This window comes from Pelobates fuscus, chromosome 8, assembly GCF_036172605.1.
Source record: "Pelobates fuscus isolate aPelFus1 chromosome 8, aPelFus1.pri, whole genome shotgun sequence".
Taxonomy (NCBI): Eukaryota; Metazoa; Chordata; class Amphibia; order Anura; family Pelobatidae; genus Pelobates; species Pelobates fuscus.
The window spans coordinates 147,471,021-147,491,135 of NC_086324.1; positions in this window are offsets into that span (position 1 = coordinate 147,471,021).

Sequence of the window (20,115 nt, forward strand, 5' to 3'; positions counted from 1 at the left end):
GAAAAAGAATACATTGGAGATGTATATACTATATAGTTGGGCTTACAGCAGCAAAAAGTCTAAATACATCAGTGACCACAACTTACATAGCGTCTCGCCAGCAAAATTAATTTTAGAAAGCACCCATTATAAGGAATTATATATAAAAAAAAAATAGTAATTATCTCTAAATATAAAATTATCACTGCTGAGATTGCTGAGACGTGCTAAATAACACGTGAGAATGCTCTGAAATTCCTCTATATTGTACATGACTCATGTGAAGCATGTCCCTAAACTGAAATCGAAACAAACCAATTTCTCTTTTCCATCAGAGCCCTAAATAGCTTATTTACAAACAAAAAGGAACGAGTCTCTCTCAGTCTCCGGTTATGCACTGCCTGACGAGGTAGGTTACGATTTTCAGTGGATCTCATGCTAGGCTGAAGCATGGTGCCCACTCAGAAAGTGCGGGATCCAGATTCCGGTTTGTCTACACACAGTATCTTTTTCCTCTGCCTATTAGCCCGACACTTGAGGTTAGAGTATAATATTTCTCAGGAGAATAGTCATCATGTGTTGTGAAAAATATTATGGTTATATATCTGGTTAATATGTGCTTGATTAAGTTTGTGTGCGTGTGTGAAAGATGAGGGATACTGCAATATATACAACTTCAAAGGGGTCTCTATCTATGAAACCACACCTACATGTCACTTCGGGTACTAGGAATATATACATATATATATATAGACTTAGTCTTGGGAGAGTTCAGAAGTAAACAAAATGGCAGGATGGACCTCAATTTATGAAACCACACCTACATGTCACTTCCGGTAGTAGGAAGATATATATATATATATATATATATAGTCTTGGGCGAGTTCAGAAGTAAACAAAATGGCAGGATGGACCTCAATTTATGAAACCACACCAACATGTTATTTCAGGTAGTAGGAAGATATATATGTAGTCTTGGAAGATTTCACAAGTAAACAAAATGGCAAACTGGGCCACACTTTATGGCCTTGGAAAAGTAAGTAATGTTACATATCAATTAGGCTTAGGAAGTGGCTGTTTACAACATGGGAACAAATTACTTTAAAAATGAAGATACTCATAATACAATAGACCAGATTGGTAAGTGCCACAATATACTCAACACCCATGCCCCACATACACAATACAACAGATATTATTAGATAGATGGAATGTTACGTTAGAGTGTTATGAATGTAAATCTGTAACACTAATTATTTTAGTTTGTTCTCTTGAAATATTTAATTAGGCAGATTGTAAGTAAAGTTTTCTCTCTGGCAAGATCTATGGTGCTCAGGGCCGCCACCAAAACTTTTGGGGCCCCTGACAAAGCACAAGGTCTGCCCCCCCCGCCCCATCCCCCCGGCCCGCCCACGGGTCCGCCCACAGGACTCTTACCTAGTCCGCTGACAATGATGCAGGACTGAATGTGGTGTGTATAGTGGAAGTGAATTAGAATGTGTGTAATGGATGTAGTGTTTGTGTGTATTAGATACTGTTTGTGCAGTGAATGCAGAGTGTGTGTTTGTGTAGCGGATGCAGTGTGTGTAGTGGATGTAGTGTGTGTTTGTGTAGTGGATGTAGTTTTTGTGTGTACTAGATGCAATGTGTTTAGTGGATGTAGTGTGTGTATTAGACATGTAATAGTGTAAAGTCAGGTAGAATACCTTAGAAGTACTAGAACATAACTGTCTGGATAAGGGGATAAAGTTATCTGTATGTTCTTGGAAGAGGTGGCAAAGGGATAATACATTCACTATTAACGCACAAAGCAAAGTGGATTACTCTCAAGGGATACCAATTAGAGGTTTTGATGGCAAGAGAAGAATTATACAGTATCATGGACCAGAAGATTCTACAACATAATTATTCTTTAGAATGCAGAGCTGCAAAGAGCATGGCTATTTAAAACGGCCACAATGTACATTAAAAGGTACAAATACATTAAAGGAACACTATAGTCACATAAATTACTTTAGCTAAATAAAGCAGTTTTAGTGTATAGATCATTCCCCTGCAATTTCACTGCTCAATTCACTGTCATTTGGGAGTTAAATCACTTCGTTTCTGTTTATGCAGCCCTAGCCACACCTCTCCTGGCTATGATTGACAGCGCATGCATGAAAAAAACAACTGGTTTCACTTTTAAACAGATGTAATTTACCTTAAATAATTGTATCCCAATCTCTAAATTGAACTTTAACCCCTTAAGGACACATGACATGTGTGACGACATGTCATGATTCCCTTTTATTCCAGAAGTTTGGTCCTTAAGGGGTTAATCACATACAGGAGGCTCTTGCAGGGTCTAGCAAGCTATTAACATAGCAGGGGATAAGAAAATCTTAATTAAACAGAACTTGCAATAAAGAAAGCCTAAATAGGGCTCTCTTTACAGGAAGTGTTTATGGAAGGCTGTGCAAGTCACATGCAGGGAGGTGTGACTAGGGTTTATAAACAAAGGGATTTAACTCCTAAATGGCAGAGGATTGAGCAGTGAGGCTGCAGGGGCATGTTCTATACACCAAAACTGCTTCATTAAGCTAAAATTGTTCAGGTGACTATAGTGTCCTGTAAGGCTGAGTTCTGTAAGTTCCAATATAAAAACACAAGAATAATATTTAAAGGAACACTATAGAGTCAGAAATACAAAAGTGTATTCCTGGCCCTATAGTGCTAAAAACAAGGCCAGGTGGGGGGCGGGGCGGGGCCGCCGAGCAGAGCGGTCGCAGGAAAGAACAGCTCCTGCAAATAACGACCCATTAAGCCTGGAAATCATGATTTTGACTACCCACAGTACTTACCACTGCGACTGTAGATGGGTAAGGGCCACCGGAACCGGGGAGAGGTTTGCTCCCGGAGTTCTAGTCCCCCGGAGGGGAGATCTCTACTATACCAGGCGGGACCTTTCCTGGCGGTGAGTGGAGTGGACTGCCGCCGCTCCACTATCCTGCCCAACGGAGCCCAACAACCATGCCGCACCTGTGCGCGCCCGGCCCCGGTCCTCCCCCTCTCTGGGCCGGGGGGGTGATCCGCGGCCAAACCCGGAGGCCGTATATTACCAGGCCGCTGTGAAGGCCTGAAGCCTGAATCCAAGATGGCGAAAGCCGCGAGTGCAAGCACTGACTCACAGAGCCCAAAACAGGCCGCTGATCCCTGCTGGCAAGACACACGAGGGAACTAGCCGCGAGCAAACACCACGGGGCCCCAAACAGACGCTTACCATCAGTGGCAGAAGGGGGAAGAGGAGGGGAGACGCACAGCACAAGGCGGCGCAACGAACACTACTATCGCAACAAGCTACCTACCTTCAAGCGGCTCTGGAGGGGCCCTCACGCTGAGCTCCAGTTCCAAGCATACAGAATGGGCGTAGGATGACCATCGAGACCTACCGCAAAGACTAGCCAAGCTCTCCAGTGCACGGAAGCAGGCTCAGACCACTTTGCCCGCAGATGACTTCCTTAACCCATATTATAGTCTATTTTATCGCCTGAGTGTCAACAGTCTCCCACAGACCACCAGCAGGCGCCGACAGTTTCACACCAGCAGGCACCAGATAAGAGAGACATTATCTCGAGCCCACAGGGCTCTCATCATTCTCCTAATGTACAGTTAACTCAGTTATAACGGTCAGGTTAGCCAGCATGAGTAATAAGACAAGAAATACCAAGGTTTGGGGAGTAAATTGTCTTAGCCACTTCTCCAGGCGTAAAGTCATTGCTTTAGCACTGTTTTAAAATGATTGCCTTACTGCGGCTCCAGCCTACAGTGATACACAGGCCTGAGATTAGCTTGCCTAGTTCTACTAAGCGACACAAAAAATATACATTACTGTGGGGTATTGGGCTAATGAACCGAGCATGTTAGACTCCGGTCTTCTACTTAATATAACTTGTGAAGCTACTATATATGCCAAGTCAAGTTACCCTAATCCACGTGCATGCATCTCTTGCTATAGATACTCGTATTTACTAAACTTGCGACTCTCTAAGCAATACCTTAACCTAAAAAATGTGCAGCTTTAATCCTGTGTCACAGTTTGTCAGTTTTGAAAAGTCTGTAAATGCTGTTGTGGCACTGCAGATGTGCTTGTACCTTCTTTTGCACGATAAAAATAAAGAATAAAAAAAATAAAAAAATAAAAAACAGACTAGGTGCCCCTTTGCCCCCTTAAATACGTATAAAACATAACTTTATTCCACCAGCGCACGGATCTGCGCTGGTTCTGCCCTGTCAATCCAATACTTTCCAGTGGAATGGTCAATTTTGATGATCTCAGCCAATGAGGCGAGGAGCAGAGCCAAATGCTGAGCTGGCCAATCAGCATCTACTTATAGAGATGTATTGAATCAATGCACCTCTATGAGGAATGTTCAGTGTCTCCATGCAGAGCACTGACCCAGGAAGCACCTCTAGTGGCTATGTGAGTGACTGCCACTGGAGGTTTTCCTAGGGAGCAATGTAAACAGTCTTTTCTTAGAAAAGGCAGTGTTTTCATGAAAATGCCTGCATGGACAGGCTATATTCACCAACTACATTAAGCTGTAGTTGTTCTGGTGGCTATAGTGTCCCTTTCATTATACACAGTTTTATTGTAGTTAAAATTTTGGTAGCAAGTAATTGGAATGGAATGGAAAAACACTTTAATAGGCCGCATGGGAATTGTATTAAAAAAAATCAAAACATATGGGATAACTGGATTAATATTTTAGGGGAAAATCACCTTTTGGCCAAGTGCTGAAAGTGTAGATTAAAACTATTATATTAACCAATAATTATTATACTTATGGAACATAGAATGAGATGTCCTGGTTCATGCACTCTGCTTCTTTTTTTTTTTTTTTTTTACTTTTTAGTGCATTGTTTATTTGTATACCTGGTTAAATACCTATAATATAGATTTGGTTCCTTAAATTTTGAACTGTAGTATGGGGTTATAACAGGGTCATGTTATGTTATTGTCATGTTATGTAAACATATTGTCTTCGTCTATATCTCAAAGAAATCAAAACTGAATAAAGATTATAAGAAAAAAGAGTGACAAAAATAAAAGGCTGAGTTCTGTAAGTTCCAGTAAAATTAAAATAGACATCAAAAAGACATGACTGCTGACTCCTTCGATCACCAAATCCCGTTACCCTTCCATTCCCAATAAGTAACGCAACACCATGTTAAGTGGGTAAGGGCAACGGCCACAGCTTTATTTAAACCAGCATAACCAAATACTGTCAGCTGCTGGTTTTACCCAGCAGACAGGTACACTTTAAACTTCTTCCAGAGCCTCTTCAGCCTGTCCTTTGTCATCAACCAAATTCAGGCTGCGACTCCCCAAGCCCGTCCGGCCATTATTCATTTACCAAGCTTGCTGGCGCAGGAAACCCGCAGCTGTGACAAAATTAAAAACCAAGAAAACACAACACAAAACAACAATTCCAGAACAGAACAGTTGGGGAGGGTGGGTGGGGAAAGACACTGCCAGGCTCCCTCAGCATTGTTCACCAGTAGCCTGGTAATTTTTCCCAGTATTCCATGCTTTCAACTGTAAAACCAACTGTATCCTTTTGGTTGCTATGCCAACTCCTCAGGGCAGCAGTCATGCTCCCCCCTCCCTATTCGCTCCGGGGGTTGGCCTTTCATTCACAGGCCCAAAGTGACCTGGGAATTCTAGGAAGGGCAAGCCTTCACTGGGGATGAAAACCTGGATCCCTTTACCCCCACATTATGCTAGAGAGTGGGTCTGTACACTCATTACAGAGGACTTTATACCCTGGTTATCACTCCCATTAGCCATATATCATGCTATATGGGGTGTTGGGGTCCATTAACAGCATACTTAGTGTTGTACTGGGAATTTTAATTTATTTTTTTTCAACTTGACAAAAACCTTTCTGTAGGTCAAAAGTTGCTATCTCTGTTTTGTCTTTCCAATAAAGCTGCTACATAATTGACCTTGAGGGCCTGGACCATACTACTTTCTTTACTTCATGTACAGGGAATGCTAGGCCCAGACCTAGTACCACCAAGGTACATCGTTATATAGGTGTGCGGAATCCCCTCTTCATGTGAATCAAAAGGAGATATAGACAATTTTTAAAATGCTATACGATGCTGCATTAGACCATATATCATGGCAGTGTCACTTTAAAAACTATGTAACGTGGAGGAAGGCTAGTTTTGGACACCGGGACAATGTACAGAAAATTGAAGTGAGCTAAATGTAACAAAGTGGAAATGATGCTGTATTATTAAAGCTGTGATGGAAAACCCCTACAAGAGGTTGACCACCAAATACGGTCTCTTTTTCGTGGGACTTTATGTAAGCTTGTTTATTGCAACTTTCCTGTTTCACACATCATATGGTTTTGTTTCAGTCAGATTACATTATCTTCTCACAAAAATTCTGTTCTCATTTCTTTTTTCTGTTTCCCCCTATTCTCCAGGCCCGAGTGTAGCACGAGACATCTACATTGTCTGAATAATGCGTGTCATCAATTCATCATATCATCTCGTAGAAGGTCCCAATAGTAGTAAGTAATTACATGTAAATAAAAAACATATGTATCACAACTTATGAACAAAAAAAATAATGTTTAGAATTACATACATCTTGCATAAGTGTTTGGAAATATCTATTGTCAAGAAAATGAAAATAAACCGACATGTATCACTTTGAAGTATATATCTCTATGAGTAGACAAATTTGAGGTCAAGGGGACTCAGTCTAATGCCCCACGAATACTTAAAATTTTATATAAATATATAACTAATACTTACAAATCCCCAACTAAACACAGAAAATCACTTTGAATGCAAATGATTTAAAACACTTTAAACACTAGAATAAAAATTAACATACATATGGCTATACTAAAACTATACTAAAAAACGCACCAGATCAAAATCTACATTTAATCCTCTTGGTTGCATAGTTTTTAATTTATGGATACAAAAACCTTCTCTTTTTCTTAATTTTAACATCAGATCTCCTCCTCTTTCATTCAGTTGTACTTGTTCTATAACAATAAAAATGAGGTCGTTTGAAAAAGATGGACATGAATTGCAATGTATAGGGACTAGTGATGTCCCGAACTGTTCGCTGGCGAATAGTTCCTGGCGAACATCGCTTGTTTGCATTCGCCACGGATGGCGAACACATGCGCTGTTCGGTCCGCCCCTATTCGTCATCATCGAGTAAACTTTGACCCTGTACCTCACAGTCAGCAGACACATTCCAGCCAATCAGCAGGAGACCCTCCCTCCCAGACCCTCACACCTCCTGGACAGCATCCATTTTACATTCATTGTGAAGCTGCATTCTTAGTGAGAGTAGGAACAGTGTAGCTGCTGCTGATTTGATAGGGAAATTGATAGCTAGGCTAGTGTATTCAGTGTCCACTACAGTCCTGAAGGACTCATCTGATCTCTGCTGTAAGGACAGCACCCCAAAAAGCCCTTTTTAGGGCTAGAACATCAGTCTGCTTTTTTTTTTCTGTGTAATGTAATTGCAGTTGCCTGCCTGACAGCCTGTGTGTCAGGCTCACAGCATATACTGTGCCCACTTGCCCAGTGCCACCACTCACTCACTGGTGTCACAATAGCTTGCATTTAAAAAAAAACCAAAACTTTTTTGACTGTGATATAATAGCAGTCAGTTTCCTTCACGAGTGTGCGTTTCAGGGCCTGCCAGGGCACAGTGTCACACCAGTGCAACTCATATCTGGTGTAACAGTAGCTTGCACGCATAGAACCACTAATCGAAAAAAAAATGACAGGCAGAGGCAGGCCACCCCGCAGGGGCCGTCGTGGTCGTGGTGCTGTGATTCCCTTTGGCCCTAGAATAATGCCCAGTGTTCAGAGGCCACATACCCTGAACTTGAAAAGTTCTGAGGACATAGTTGACTGGCTTACACAGGACACCCAATCTTCTACAGCTTCCGCTCGGAACCTCGACACACCATCCTCCTCCAGCTTAGCTTCGGGCACCTCTCAAGTTACCACTCGCCCGCCTGCCGCCACCACCAACACTAGCACCACAGCCGCTTCCCTTGGTATGTCAGAGGAGTTATGTACACATCAGTTGGAAGAAATTAGTGATGCGCAACCATTATTGTCAGAAGATGTAGATAACAGGGATATGTCTCAGTCAGGCAGCATTACACACGTACGGTGTGATGATGATGATGTTGTACCCACTGCTGCTTCCTTTGCTGAGTTGTCAGATACAAGTGAAGCGGTTGATGATGACGATGCGTCCGTGGATGTCACGTGGGTGCCCGCTAGAAGAGAAGAAGAACAGGGGGAAAGTTCAGATGGGGAGACAGAGAGGAGGAGACGAGTTGGAAGCAGGGGGAGGTAGTCGCAAGGAGCTAGTGGCACAGTTAGACAGCATGCATCGGCACCCGGGGTCAGCCAGACAGCACGCCAATCAACGCATGCTGTTGACACCACCAGAATGTTGTCATTGCAGAGCTCAGCAGTGTGGCATTTTTTTGTGTGTCTGCCTCTGACAACAGCGATGCCATATGCAACCTGTGCCAAAAGAAACTGAGTCGTCGTGGGAAGTCCAACACCCACCTAGGTACAACTGCTTTGGGAAGGCACATGATCGCACATCACAAATGCCTATGGGATCAACACATGAGTACAAGCAGCACACAAACTCAAAGCCGCCATCCTCCTCCTGGTCCAGCATCTTCAGCCACGTTAACCACTGCTGTCCTCCTTGCCCCCCCTCAACCATCTGCCCCTCCGTCTCTTGCCTTGAGCAGTTCCTGCCCACAGTCAGGTGTCTGTCAAGGACATGTTTGAGCGTAAGAAGCCAATGTCACAAAGTCACCCCCTTGCCTGGCGTCTGACAGCTGGCTTGACTGAACTCTTAGCCCGCCAGCTTTTACCATACAAGCTGGTGGAGTCTGAGCCGTTCAAAAAAATTGTAGCTATTGGGACACCGCAGTGGAAGGTACCCGGCCGAAATTTCTTTGCACAAAACCCCAACCTGTACTCGATTGTGCAAAAGGAAGTAATGGCATGTCTGGCACACAGTGTTGGGGCAAGGGTCCATCTGACCACTGATACCTGGTCTGCAAAGCATGGTCAGGGCAGGTATATCACCTACACTGCGCATTGGGTAAACCTGCTGACGGCTGCCAAGCATGGAATGCGTGGCTCTGCAGAGGAGTTGGTGACACCGCCACGACTTGCAGGCAGGCCTGCTGCCACCTCCTCTACTCCTCCTACTCCATCCTCTTCCATAACCTCCTCGGCTGAGTCCTCTTCTGCTGCTGCGTCTTGCTCCACATCAACGGCACCCCCCCAGCTCCCGAGGTACTGTTCCACATCCCGGATACGGCAGTGTCACGCCGTCTTGGAGTTGACTTGCCTGAAAGCAGAGAGTCACACTGGACCAGCACTCCTGTCCGCCCTGAACGCACAGGTGGATCAGTGGCAGACTCCGCACCAACTGGAGATCGGCAAAGTGGTTTGTGACAACGGAAGAAATTTGTTGGCGGCATTGCATTTGGGCAAGTTGACACATGTGCCGTGCATGGCACATGTGTGTAATCTGATCGTACAACGCTTTGTGCATAAGTACCCAGGCTTACAGGACGTCCTTAAGCAGGCCAGGAAGGTGTGTGGCCATTTCAGGCGTTCCTACATGGCCATAGCGCAATTTTCCGATATCCAGCGGCGGAACAACATGCCAGTGAGGCGCTTGATTTGCGACAGCCCGACACGTTGGAATTCAACACTCCTAATGTTCGACCTCTGCGGAGCTGGGAATTTTTTTGCCACATTACTGGACGCTCATGCGCAATGCCTGTAGGCTCATGCGTTCTTTTGAGAAGGTGACAAACCTAGTCAGTCGCACCGAAGGCACCATCAGCGACATCATACCATTTGTTTTCTTCCTGGAGCGTGCCCTGCGAAGAGTGCTGGATCAGGCCGTAGATGAGCGTGAAGAGGAAGAGTTGTGGTCACCATCACCACCAGAAACAGCCTTATCAGCATCGCTTGCTGGACCTGTGGCAACGCTGGAAGAGGATTGTGAGGAAGAGGAATCAGAGGAAGAATGTGGCTTTGAGGAGGAGGAGGAAGACCAACCACAACAGGCATCCCAGGGTGCTCGTTGTCACCTATCTGGTAACCGTGGTGTTGTACGTGGCTGGGGGGAAGAACATACCTTCAGAGAGATCACTGAGGACGAGGAACAGGACATGAGTAGCTCGGCATCCAACCTTGTCCAACTGGGGTCTTTCATGCTGTCGTGCCTGTTGAGGGACCCTCGTATAAAAAGGCTGAAGGAGAACGACCTGTACTGGGTGTCCATGCTACTAGACCCCGGTATAAGCAGAAAGTGCCTGAAATGTTACCGAATTACGGCAAGTCGGAAAGGATGCAGCAGTTCCAAAATCAATTAAAAAGTATGCTTTACACAGCGTATAAGGGTGATGTCACAGCACAACGGGAATCTAATGGGGGACGAGGTGCAAGTAATCCTCCCACGACCACGCCGGCAAGGACAGGACGCATTACAGACGTGTTGTTGATAGAGGACATGCGGAGCTTTTTAAGTCCTACGCATCGCCACAGCCCTTCGGGGTCCACCCTCAGAGAACGACTCGACCGACAGGTAGCAGACTACCTCGCCTTAACTGCAGATATCGACACACTGAGGAGCGATGAACCCCCTGACTACTGGGTGTGCAGGCTTGACCTGTGGCCTGAGCTATCCCAATTTGCGATAGAACTTCTGGCCTGCGCCGCTTCAAGTGTCCTGTCAGAAAGGACCTTCAGTGCAGCAGGAGGTATTGTCACTGAGAAGAGAAGTCGCCTAGGTCAAAAAAGTCTAGATTACCTCACCTTTATTAAGATGAATGAGGGATGGATCCCGAAGGGACTGACAGTGGGCGATACATTTGACTAAAAAAGGCCTGATGAAGGGGACTAGTTAACACACCACTCCTATCTGGTGGCACATTAGATTGCACGCGCAGTGCCCCAAATTTGAAGTAGGAGGACCGACCAAGCATCTTTTTCCATCTCCCGCTTCCTGGGTGGAGGAAGAGAGACCTTCAATGACATCAGTGAGGACAAGCAATGGGACATGGCTAGCTTGGTATCCAACCTTGTGCAAATGGGGAGTTTGCGGTTGTGCAAATGGACTGTTTGCGGTTGTTTGCGGTGCTTTAAATGGGGAGTTTGGTCTGTCACTGTGAAGCGGGCGTAACCCTTACACTACCTGATCAATACAACATCATACCTGATGTTTTAAAGCACGTTATTCCAAACAATTTAGGAATGTTAGGTGATTTATGCCCTTTATGGATTAAAACCAGACTCTGCATCAACTATGTAATTTTCCATGGGAGTTTTGCCATGGATCCCCCTCCGGCATGTCACAGTCCAGGTGTTAGTCCCCTTGAAACAACTTTTCCATCACTATTGTGGCCAGAAAGAGTCCCTGTGGGTTTTAAAATTCGTCTGCCCATTAAAGTCTATGGCGGTTCGCCCGGTTTGCCCGTTCGCGAACATTTGCGGAAGTTCGCGTTCGCCGTTCGCGAACCGAAAATTTTATGTTTGCGACATCACTAATAGGGACCGAGTGTGTGGTGATTTTTTTGCGTACATTATTGTAATGCACTAAGCATCTAACTTTAGCTTTTCTTCTTGTCCTCCTCACAAATTGTGCACCACAACCACAGGTGATCAGGTACACAACATGTGTGGAGGAACAGGACATTTGTCCATTAGTTTTAAAAACTTCATTAGTGTGTGTGCTTTTAAATTCTTTATACGCCCTATAAAAATGGCTGCAGGCTTTACACTTACCACAGGTATGAAAACCTACATTTTGCTGGTCCCTACAGTCTTTATTATGGAAGGTGCTCGGAGCTAGAATATTTTTTTAATTGTTTCCCTTTTTGAAAATTGTTTTTGGATTTTCAGGAATTTTCTGTTTAAGAAAATCGTCTTCCAAAAGAAGTTTCCAATGTTTTTTTATAATTCGTTGTATGTCAAAAGCATTAGAATTATATTTGGTGTTAAAAGTATATTAAAATCTGGATTTTCTATGGTGTTTTCGTATATTGGTGTAACTCCTCTCTTTCTTTAGTTTAGTTTCTTTATATTGTTAATTTCCTCATTTAAAAACTCTTAAGGATAACCTTTTTCTAAAAATCTCTCTAAAATTTCTGTTTATCTAAAATACATGTCTCTATCAGTACAATTTCTCCTGATACGGGTGAATTGACTCTTTGGAACTCCATTTAACCACCTGGGGTGGTGACCACTATTCGTATCTATATAACTATTTGTATCAATGGTCTTCAAAAAAGTCAGTCTTGATTTGAAGATTTTCTACGTATAAAGTAAGGTCCAAGAAATCAATCTCCCGCCTCCCGAAGTTGGGAGTAAAATTGAGTAACAGATTGTTCGTATTAATAAAAGTTATAAAATCTTGTAAAACAATTCCGACCCCTGCCAAATAATTAAAATATCATCAATGTACCTTTTCCATAGCATTAAACTCAAAAGTTTTGTTGTCCCATATTGTAGTTTTTTTCCAACTATCCATAAAAATGTTGGCATAGCTTGGCGCAAACTTGGTGCCCATGGCATTACCATTGATTTGAAGATAAAATTCTTCATTAAGACCAAAGAAGCTGTGAGTTAAAATTAATTCAACTGATTTCAATAAAAATTCTCCAAACATTGTATATTATATATTATTGTAATGCACTAAGCATCTAACTTTAGCTTTTCTTCTTGTCCTCCTCACAAATTGTGCACCACAACCACAGGTGATCAGGTACACAACATGTGTGGAGGAACAGGACATTTGTCCATTAGTTTTAAAAACTTCATTAGTGTGTGTGCTTTTAAATTCTTTATACGCCCTATAAAAATGGCTGCAGGCTTTACACTTACCACGGGTATGAAAACCTACATTTTGCTGGTCCCTACAGTCTTTATTATGGAAGGTGCTTTGAGCTAGAATATTTTTAAAAGTGTTTCCCTTTTGAAAAAAGTTTTTGGATTTTCAGGAATTTTCTGTTTAAGAAAATCGTCTTCCAAAAGAAGTTTCCAATGTTTTTTTTATAATTCGTTGTATATCAAAAGCATTAGAATTATATTGGGTGTTAAAAGCATATTCAAATCTGGATTTTCTATGGTGTTTTCGTATATTGGAGTAACTCCTCTCTTTCTTTAGTTTAGTTTCTTTATATTGTTAATTTCCTCATTTAAAAACTCTTTAGGACTCTTTAGGATAACCTTTTTCTAAAAATCTCTCTCAAATTTCTGTTTGTCTAAAATACATGTCTCTATCAGTACAATTTCTCCTGATGCGGGTGAATTTACTCTTTGGAACTCCATTTAACCACCTGGGGTGGTGACCACTATTTGTATCTATATAACTATTTGTGTCAGTGGTCTTAAAAAAAGTCTTAGTCTTGATTTGAAGATTTTCTACGTATAAAGTAAGGTCCAAGAAATCAATCTCCCGCCTCCCGAAGTTAGGAGTAAAATTGAGTAACAGATTGTTTGTATTAATAAAAGTTATAAAATCTTGTAAAACAATTCCGACCCCTGCCAAATAATTAAAATATCATCAATGTACCTTTTCCATAGCATTAAACTCAAAAGTTTTGTCTTCCCATATTGTAGTTTTTTCCCAACTATCCATAAAAATGTTGGCATAGCTTGGCGCAAACTTGGTGCCCATGGCAATACCATTGATTTGAAGATAAAATTCTTCATTAAGACCAAAGAAGCTGTGAGTTAAAATTAATTCAACTGATTTCAATACAAATTCTCCAAAAATTGTGTTAATTTAATTATTTTTTGTAAAATGTGATCTGATTGCTTATATTCCTTTTTGATGTTCTATAATTGTGTAAAGAGAAGTCACATCTAGAGTAACCCACATAAAATTATGTTGCCATTCTATTTCTCGTAATTCTTGTATAAGATGCTTAGTGCCCTTTAAATAAGAATTGGAATTTGGTGCATATTTCTGCAAGAAAAAAACTATAAATTCCAATAGTTTCAAAGTGAGTAAATCTATTCCACTTATTGGTCTACCTAGTGGATTTTCTTTACATTCTTTGTGATTCTAAAAATTAAAATGTAAAAACATTTTCATCAACTAAATCTCCTTCCTTGGCTTTTTCTAAAATGTTTCTTAAATCTTTATTAAATTGGATGTTAGGATTTATTTTTAATTTAAGGTAGGTTTGTTGATCGTTTAAAAGTCTGTAAGATTCATTTATATAATATTATGTAGACAACACAACTACGCCTCCACCCTTATCAGTGTTTTTGATAACTATGTCTTTTCTATCTTTTAGATGTTTTAAAGTTGTTGATTAATTTTTGGTTAAATCATTCCATTTATTTCCTTTAGTGTGTTTTTACATAAAACCTCAAAGTCTTTATTTAACACCTTTTGGAACGCCTCAATTTGAGAACCTGTGTCGTTTGGGGAAAAAGGTTGATTTTGGTCTAAATCTTGAGATAGGGTCTCTATTCTCATGTTTTATACCGTTGGGTGGACCTTCTAATTCTTTCTTAATAAAAAATCTTTTAAGACATAGTTTTCTGAATGACTTCTGGGTGTCTATATAGAGTTGAAATGAATTGGGTGGTTCGCTTGGGTCAAATTTCAGACCTTTATATAAAAGAGAGATTTCTTGTGTTGTGATGGGACAATTTGATATATTAAACATTCACAATTCTTCTATATTTCTGTTCTTCCACTCATTCGCCTTCTCTTTCCTGGGGTGTTGGGACTTTATAGTGGGGCATATCTGTTGCTAAGACTGAGAGTTTGTGATCTTGGTTGGAAAAAATTGTTATCTCCCCTCTTTTTGTGTCTCGCCCTTTCCCTAAAAAATCTCTTGTACCATTGTCAATATAATCAGATGAGGTCAGAGCAATTGTATTACTTAAATGAAGAGTATCTTTAGATCTATGCCGCTCTCTAGTCTCTTTTTGTGTATGGTATTTGGGTGTTCCGGCAGAATTCCTTCTATTAAAATACGTATTCCTAGGGTGGTGTGAATCCCTCTGACCTCCTCTGTCCACTCCTCTACTGTAGTTGTATTTTTTCTAAGTTGTTCCACTATCTTTCACAAAATACTTATTTTCCATTTTATTTTTAATTGAATGAAGATTTTTTTGCCTTGTTGTCTTTATCTCTTGTGTATTTTTTATTTCACCTATTTTGAGGTTTTTATATTAGCACTTTTTAAAGTTAAGTTTAGAGAATTTCCCTTGGATGCACTTCCTGATGTAATGTGCTACGCATACCTATGGTTTTAGCTTAGCTTGTGCCACTACAGAAAGAACCTAAACCATTTTCTTATCAGACTGATCTCACCCTAATGAACATCTGTCGAACAGATGAAGCTGGTTGGCGTTTTTGGTCTGGGCAACCTTTATGAGTAGGATTAGTCTGATTTATTAATGGCACAAGTTGAGCTAAAACTAGCTCAAGAACAGAGTAGGAACCCATTCAAGGGCAAGTTATGTGAGTTGTTGTCTGTTCTCAGTTTCCTATTGAGCTCAGCTTTGGTTTGTTTATTTAAAATGTGACCCTCTATCCTGTGATGTATTATATACATAATGAATTAAAAAATATCCCCAAAAGTAAAAAAAGAATGTATATAAAAAAGTTTATTTTAAAGTATCACTTAATGCACTGTTTAGAGGGTCTGCTTCATTCAGGCCTCTCGGGACTACATAGCTGAAAAGAGACTTGCGTCCATCAAGTTCAGCCTTCCTCACATTTATTTTTTGCTGTTGATCCAAAGGAGGGCAAAAAATACCAGTTTGAAGCACTTCCAATTTTGCAACAAGCTAGGAAAAAATCCTTCTTGACCCCAGAATGGCAGTCAGATTTATCCTTGGATCAAGTTGGTCTCCCATACAAGTACTAACCAGGCCTGAGTCTGGATGGCTTCTGAGATCTGACGAGATCAGGCACTTTCAGACTGGTATGGCCGTAGGCTATAGACTAATTTAATCCCATAATCTCCTCCTGTCCAGCGGGTGATTTGGGAAAAAGTGGTCTATTCCCTAACAGAACATTTTAGAAGTTTGGTTTAGTTTTTAGCTTGTATTGGCCATGAAAACTGCAGGTGAGCTATTAATTCTATTATTTTTGTTGATAGTGCTCTCTTTTTTGATAGTTGGAAAAGGGCAGCCCATATAGAAAAGGACAGCAAAAAATTAAATAGACCAGGGGTGCCCAAAAGATAGATCCCTTAGATGTTGTAGAACTTCAACTCCCATAATGCTTTGCATGCCTTTAGATTATTATTATGTTATTATTTAAATAGATTGACCAAGCGTCACGAGAAGGATTTGGGAATTGTTATAGACAATAAATTAGGTAGCAATATGCAATGTCAATCTGCCGTTGCTAAGGCCAGTAAGGTTTTGTCATGTATAAATAGGGGCATAAATTCTCGAGATGAAAATATAATTTTGCCTCTTTATAAATCGCTGGTAAGACCACACCTTGAATATGCTGTGCAATTTTGGGCACCTGTTCTAAAGAAAGATATCATGGCACTAGAAAAAGTGCAGAGACGAGCTACAAAATTGATAAAAGGAATGGAGCATTTTAGTTATGAAGAAAGGTTAAAAAATGTAAATCTCTTCAGTTTGGAAAAACGGCGCCTTAGAGGGGATATGATAACATTATACAAATATATTCGGGGCCAGTACAAACCATTATCTGGAAATCTATTCATAAACAGGGCTATAAATAGGACACGAGGTCACACATTTAGGCTTGAAGAAAGGAGATTTCCTCTAAGGCAAAGAAAAGGTTTTTTTACAGTAAGAGCAATAAGGATATGGAATTCATTGCCGGAAGAGGTGGTTTTGTCAGAGTCTATACAGATGTTTAAGTTGCAATTGGATAAATACTTGCAAAAACATAACATACATGGATACAATTTCTAATTAGTGGGCTAATAGCTGCTTGATCCAAGGAGACATCTGACTGCTATTTTGGGGTCAAGAAGGAATTTTTTCCTAGTTTGTTGCAAAATTGGAAGCGCTTCAGACTGGGTTTTTTGCCTTCTTTTGGATCAACAGCAAAAGCATATGTGAGGAAGGCTGAACTTGATGGACGCAAGTCTCTTTTTAGCTATGTAACTATGTCATGGAAACTGTAGTTTTAAAACATCTGGGCATCTACCTTTTGGGGACACCCGAAATAGACAGAGATGTGTATTTTCAAAATATTAAAATTAAAAAATATATATTATATAAGAAAATACCAATATATCAAAATATTGCTCATCCTACTAAATCATTTTAAAAGTTTATCCAAAAAAATTAATAAATTAGGGCCTTAATCTTAGAAGGTTAGAACACCCACACTGCCCACCTCGGCAGGACGGAGTCAGTTCCACAAACTGTACTACCTATCGCATGAAACCCAATTAGCCTACAGACAGGCCCAGATGCCACAAATATTTATTTTTTTGCATTTATATAGCGCCTACCTATTCCACAGCGCTTTACAATATAGGGCAGTGATGGCGAACCTATGGCACGCGTGCCACAGGTGGCACGCCAGGCCCTCTCTGTGGACACGCAGCCATAGGTTCGCCATCTATGCAGAGTAGGAAACTGCCTGCCTGTTTTGGGCAGGCTCCTTCTCTGCTTCCGGGTCGGGAGGCTTCCGCACGATGCTGTGTGGAGCGCTGCCGAGCGTTACCATGGCAACGCTCCATACAGCATCGCGCGGGAGAACAGGGTAGCTGCTTCACAGATCCCTCCCCCTGCAGTACTTACCACCACCGGACCACCAGGGATGGCTGTGTCCCCCCCCCCCCCTACTTCATTAAAGGTAAGAAGGAGGGAGGGGATACTGACACACAGCACCCCTACCCCCCCAGAAGTACCCTTACCCCCCAGCAGTACCCCTACCCCCCCACAGCAGTACCCCTACCCCCCCACAGCAGTACCCCTACCCCCCCACAGCAGTACCCCTACCCCCCACAACAGTACCCCTATCCCCCCAGCAGTACCCCTACCAACCCCAGCAGTACCCCTACCCCCTAGCAGTACCCCTACCACCCACAGCACCCCTACCCCCCAGCAGTACACCTACCCCCCAAGCACCCCTATCCCCCCAGCAGTAGCCCTACACATCCAGCAGTACCCTTACCACCCCCAGCAGTACCCCTACCCCCCAGCACCCCTACCCCCCCACAGCACCCCTACCCCCCTGTAATGGACCGTTTCAGCAGACAAGGGGTTAAAATCCGTTTAGGCGATATGCCCCTTTCTGAGAGACAGGCACAGCTACTGCAGAACGCCAAACTCCAGAACTGGATACAAAATAGCACTCCAAACTGGAACCTCACGAATAGCTGCTAGCAGACGAACAGGAAAAGCAGACATCAGCTTACACTCCTAGCAATCAATCTCCAACAGCATACAGTGAATCCCCCCAAGGACGAGACAAGGCTCCGTGTTGAGGGTCAAGCAGTGGTCTGAGGTGCTGGAACACCCAGCCTGGTTTTTATTACTAGTGTACACATACAGGCCACACCCAGGGGGAGGCATAAAATAACCAATAGTATCATGGGTGCAACCCACACATCCCCTCCCCTTAGTGTGACACATAATCCCATTATACATACAGTTAAAATATACTTTTTACACAACTTTCATACCTCTAAAACCATATATCACATTCACATAAAAATACATATCCACAATCAATCCATTCAGGGGAACAACATATTAAAAAATGGCATGAATCCGACCAGGGGTTCAAAAGTTACTAAAAGTATATTTTGTCCCTTACTAGCCGCATGGCAAACCGGTTTAGACAGGTTTTACATAGGCCTCTATCCTGGAGACAAAGAGGAAAGTAATCCAATTATCCAGGGCTAGAAGCAGACTCCATTAACCACATGGTTACAGAAAGACATCAAACACTTTAAAATACAGAAAGTTACTTTCTATCCATAACACACAGACATTTCACATATCCCCAGATAGCTGGGATCTGAGCGCACAAAACTACCGAATAGCGCGCAGATCCTATTTACACAGTACAACTGCCATGGAGCTAAAGTCTTTCCCATAGTCTTTCATTATTTGAATAGGCTCCATGGTATAGCTACCTGGGCTATCACATTCCCATAAAGTCTGGTCCATAGTCCAAAGGCAAGAGGCGGGCAATCAGCCCCCTCCAAGGACACGTGGCGAGGTCGGTTTCGCCACCCCCAAATGTGAGTTTTACAGGGCAATATAGTCCAGGGCCATAGTCGCAGGGGAGGAGGCAGGCAAGCAGGCCTCTCCAGGACAAAGTGGCGAAGGGCACTTCGTCACACCCCCACAGCACCCTTACACCCGCCCAGCACCCCTACCCCCCACACAGCACAGCACCCCTCTCACACACACATTACCCCTCATACACACACACATACAGCACCCCTCTCACACACACACACACAGCACCCCCCCACACACACACACAGCACCCCACACACACACACACACACAGCACCCCCCCACACACACACACAGCACCCCACACACACACACAGCACCCCTCACACACTTACACAGCACCCCCACACACTTACACAGCACCCCCGACACACTTACACAGCACCCCCGACACACTTACACAGCACCCCCGACACACTTACACAGCACCCCCCACACACTTACACAGCACCCCCCACACACTTACACAGCACCCCCCACACACTTACACAGCACCCCTCATACACTTACACAGCACCCCTCATACACTTACACAGCACCCCTCATACACACACACAGCACCCCTCACATACAACACCCACACACACCCCCCCCACACCCCCCCCCCCCCCACACACACACACGCAATTGCCGTGTTGGCACTTTTAGGAAAAAAAAGTTGGCATGTATTGCGGTTTGGGCACTCGGGCTCAAAAAGGTTCGCCATCACTGATATAGGGACTTTTTCACTGAATCTGGGACTGTTGACAGGAGGACAGTTCGACTTGACAAGTCTAATCCCCCCTCTCATAATATTGTAAAGCACTACAGAATCTGTTGGCGCTATATAAATGG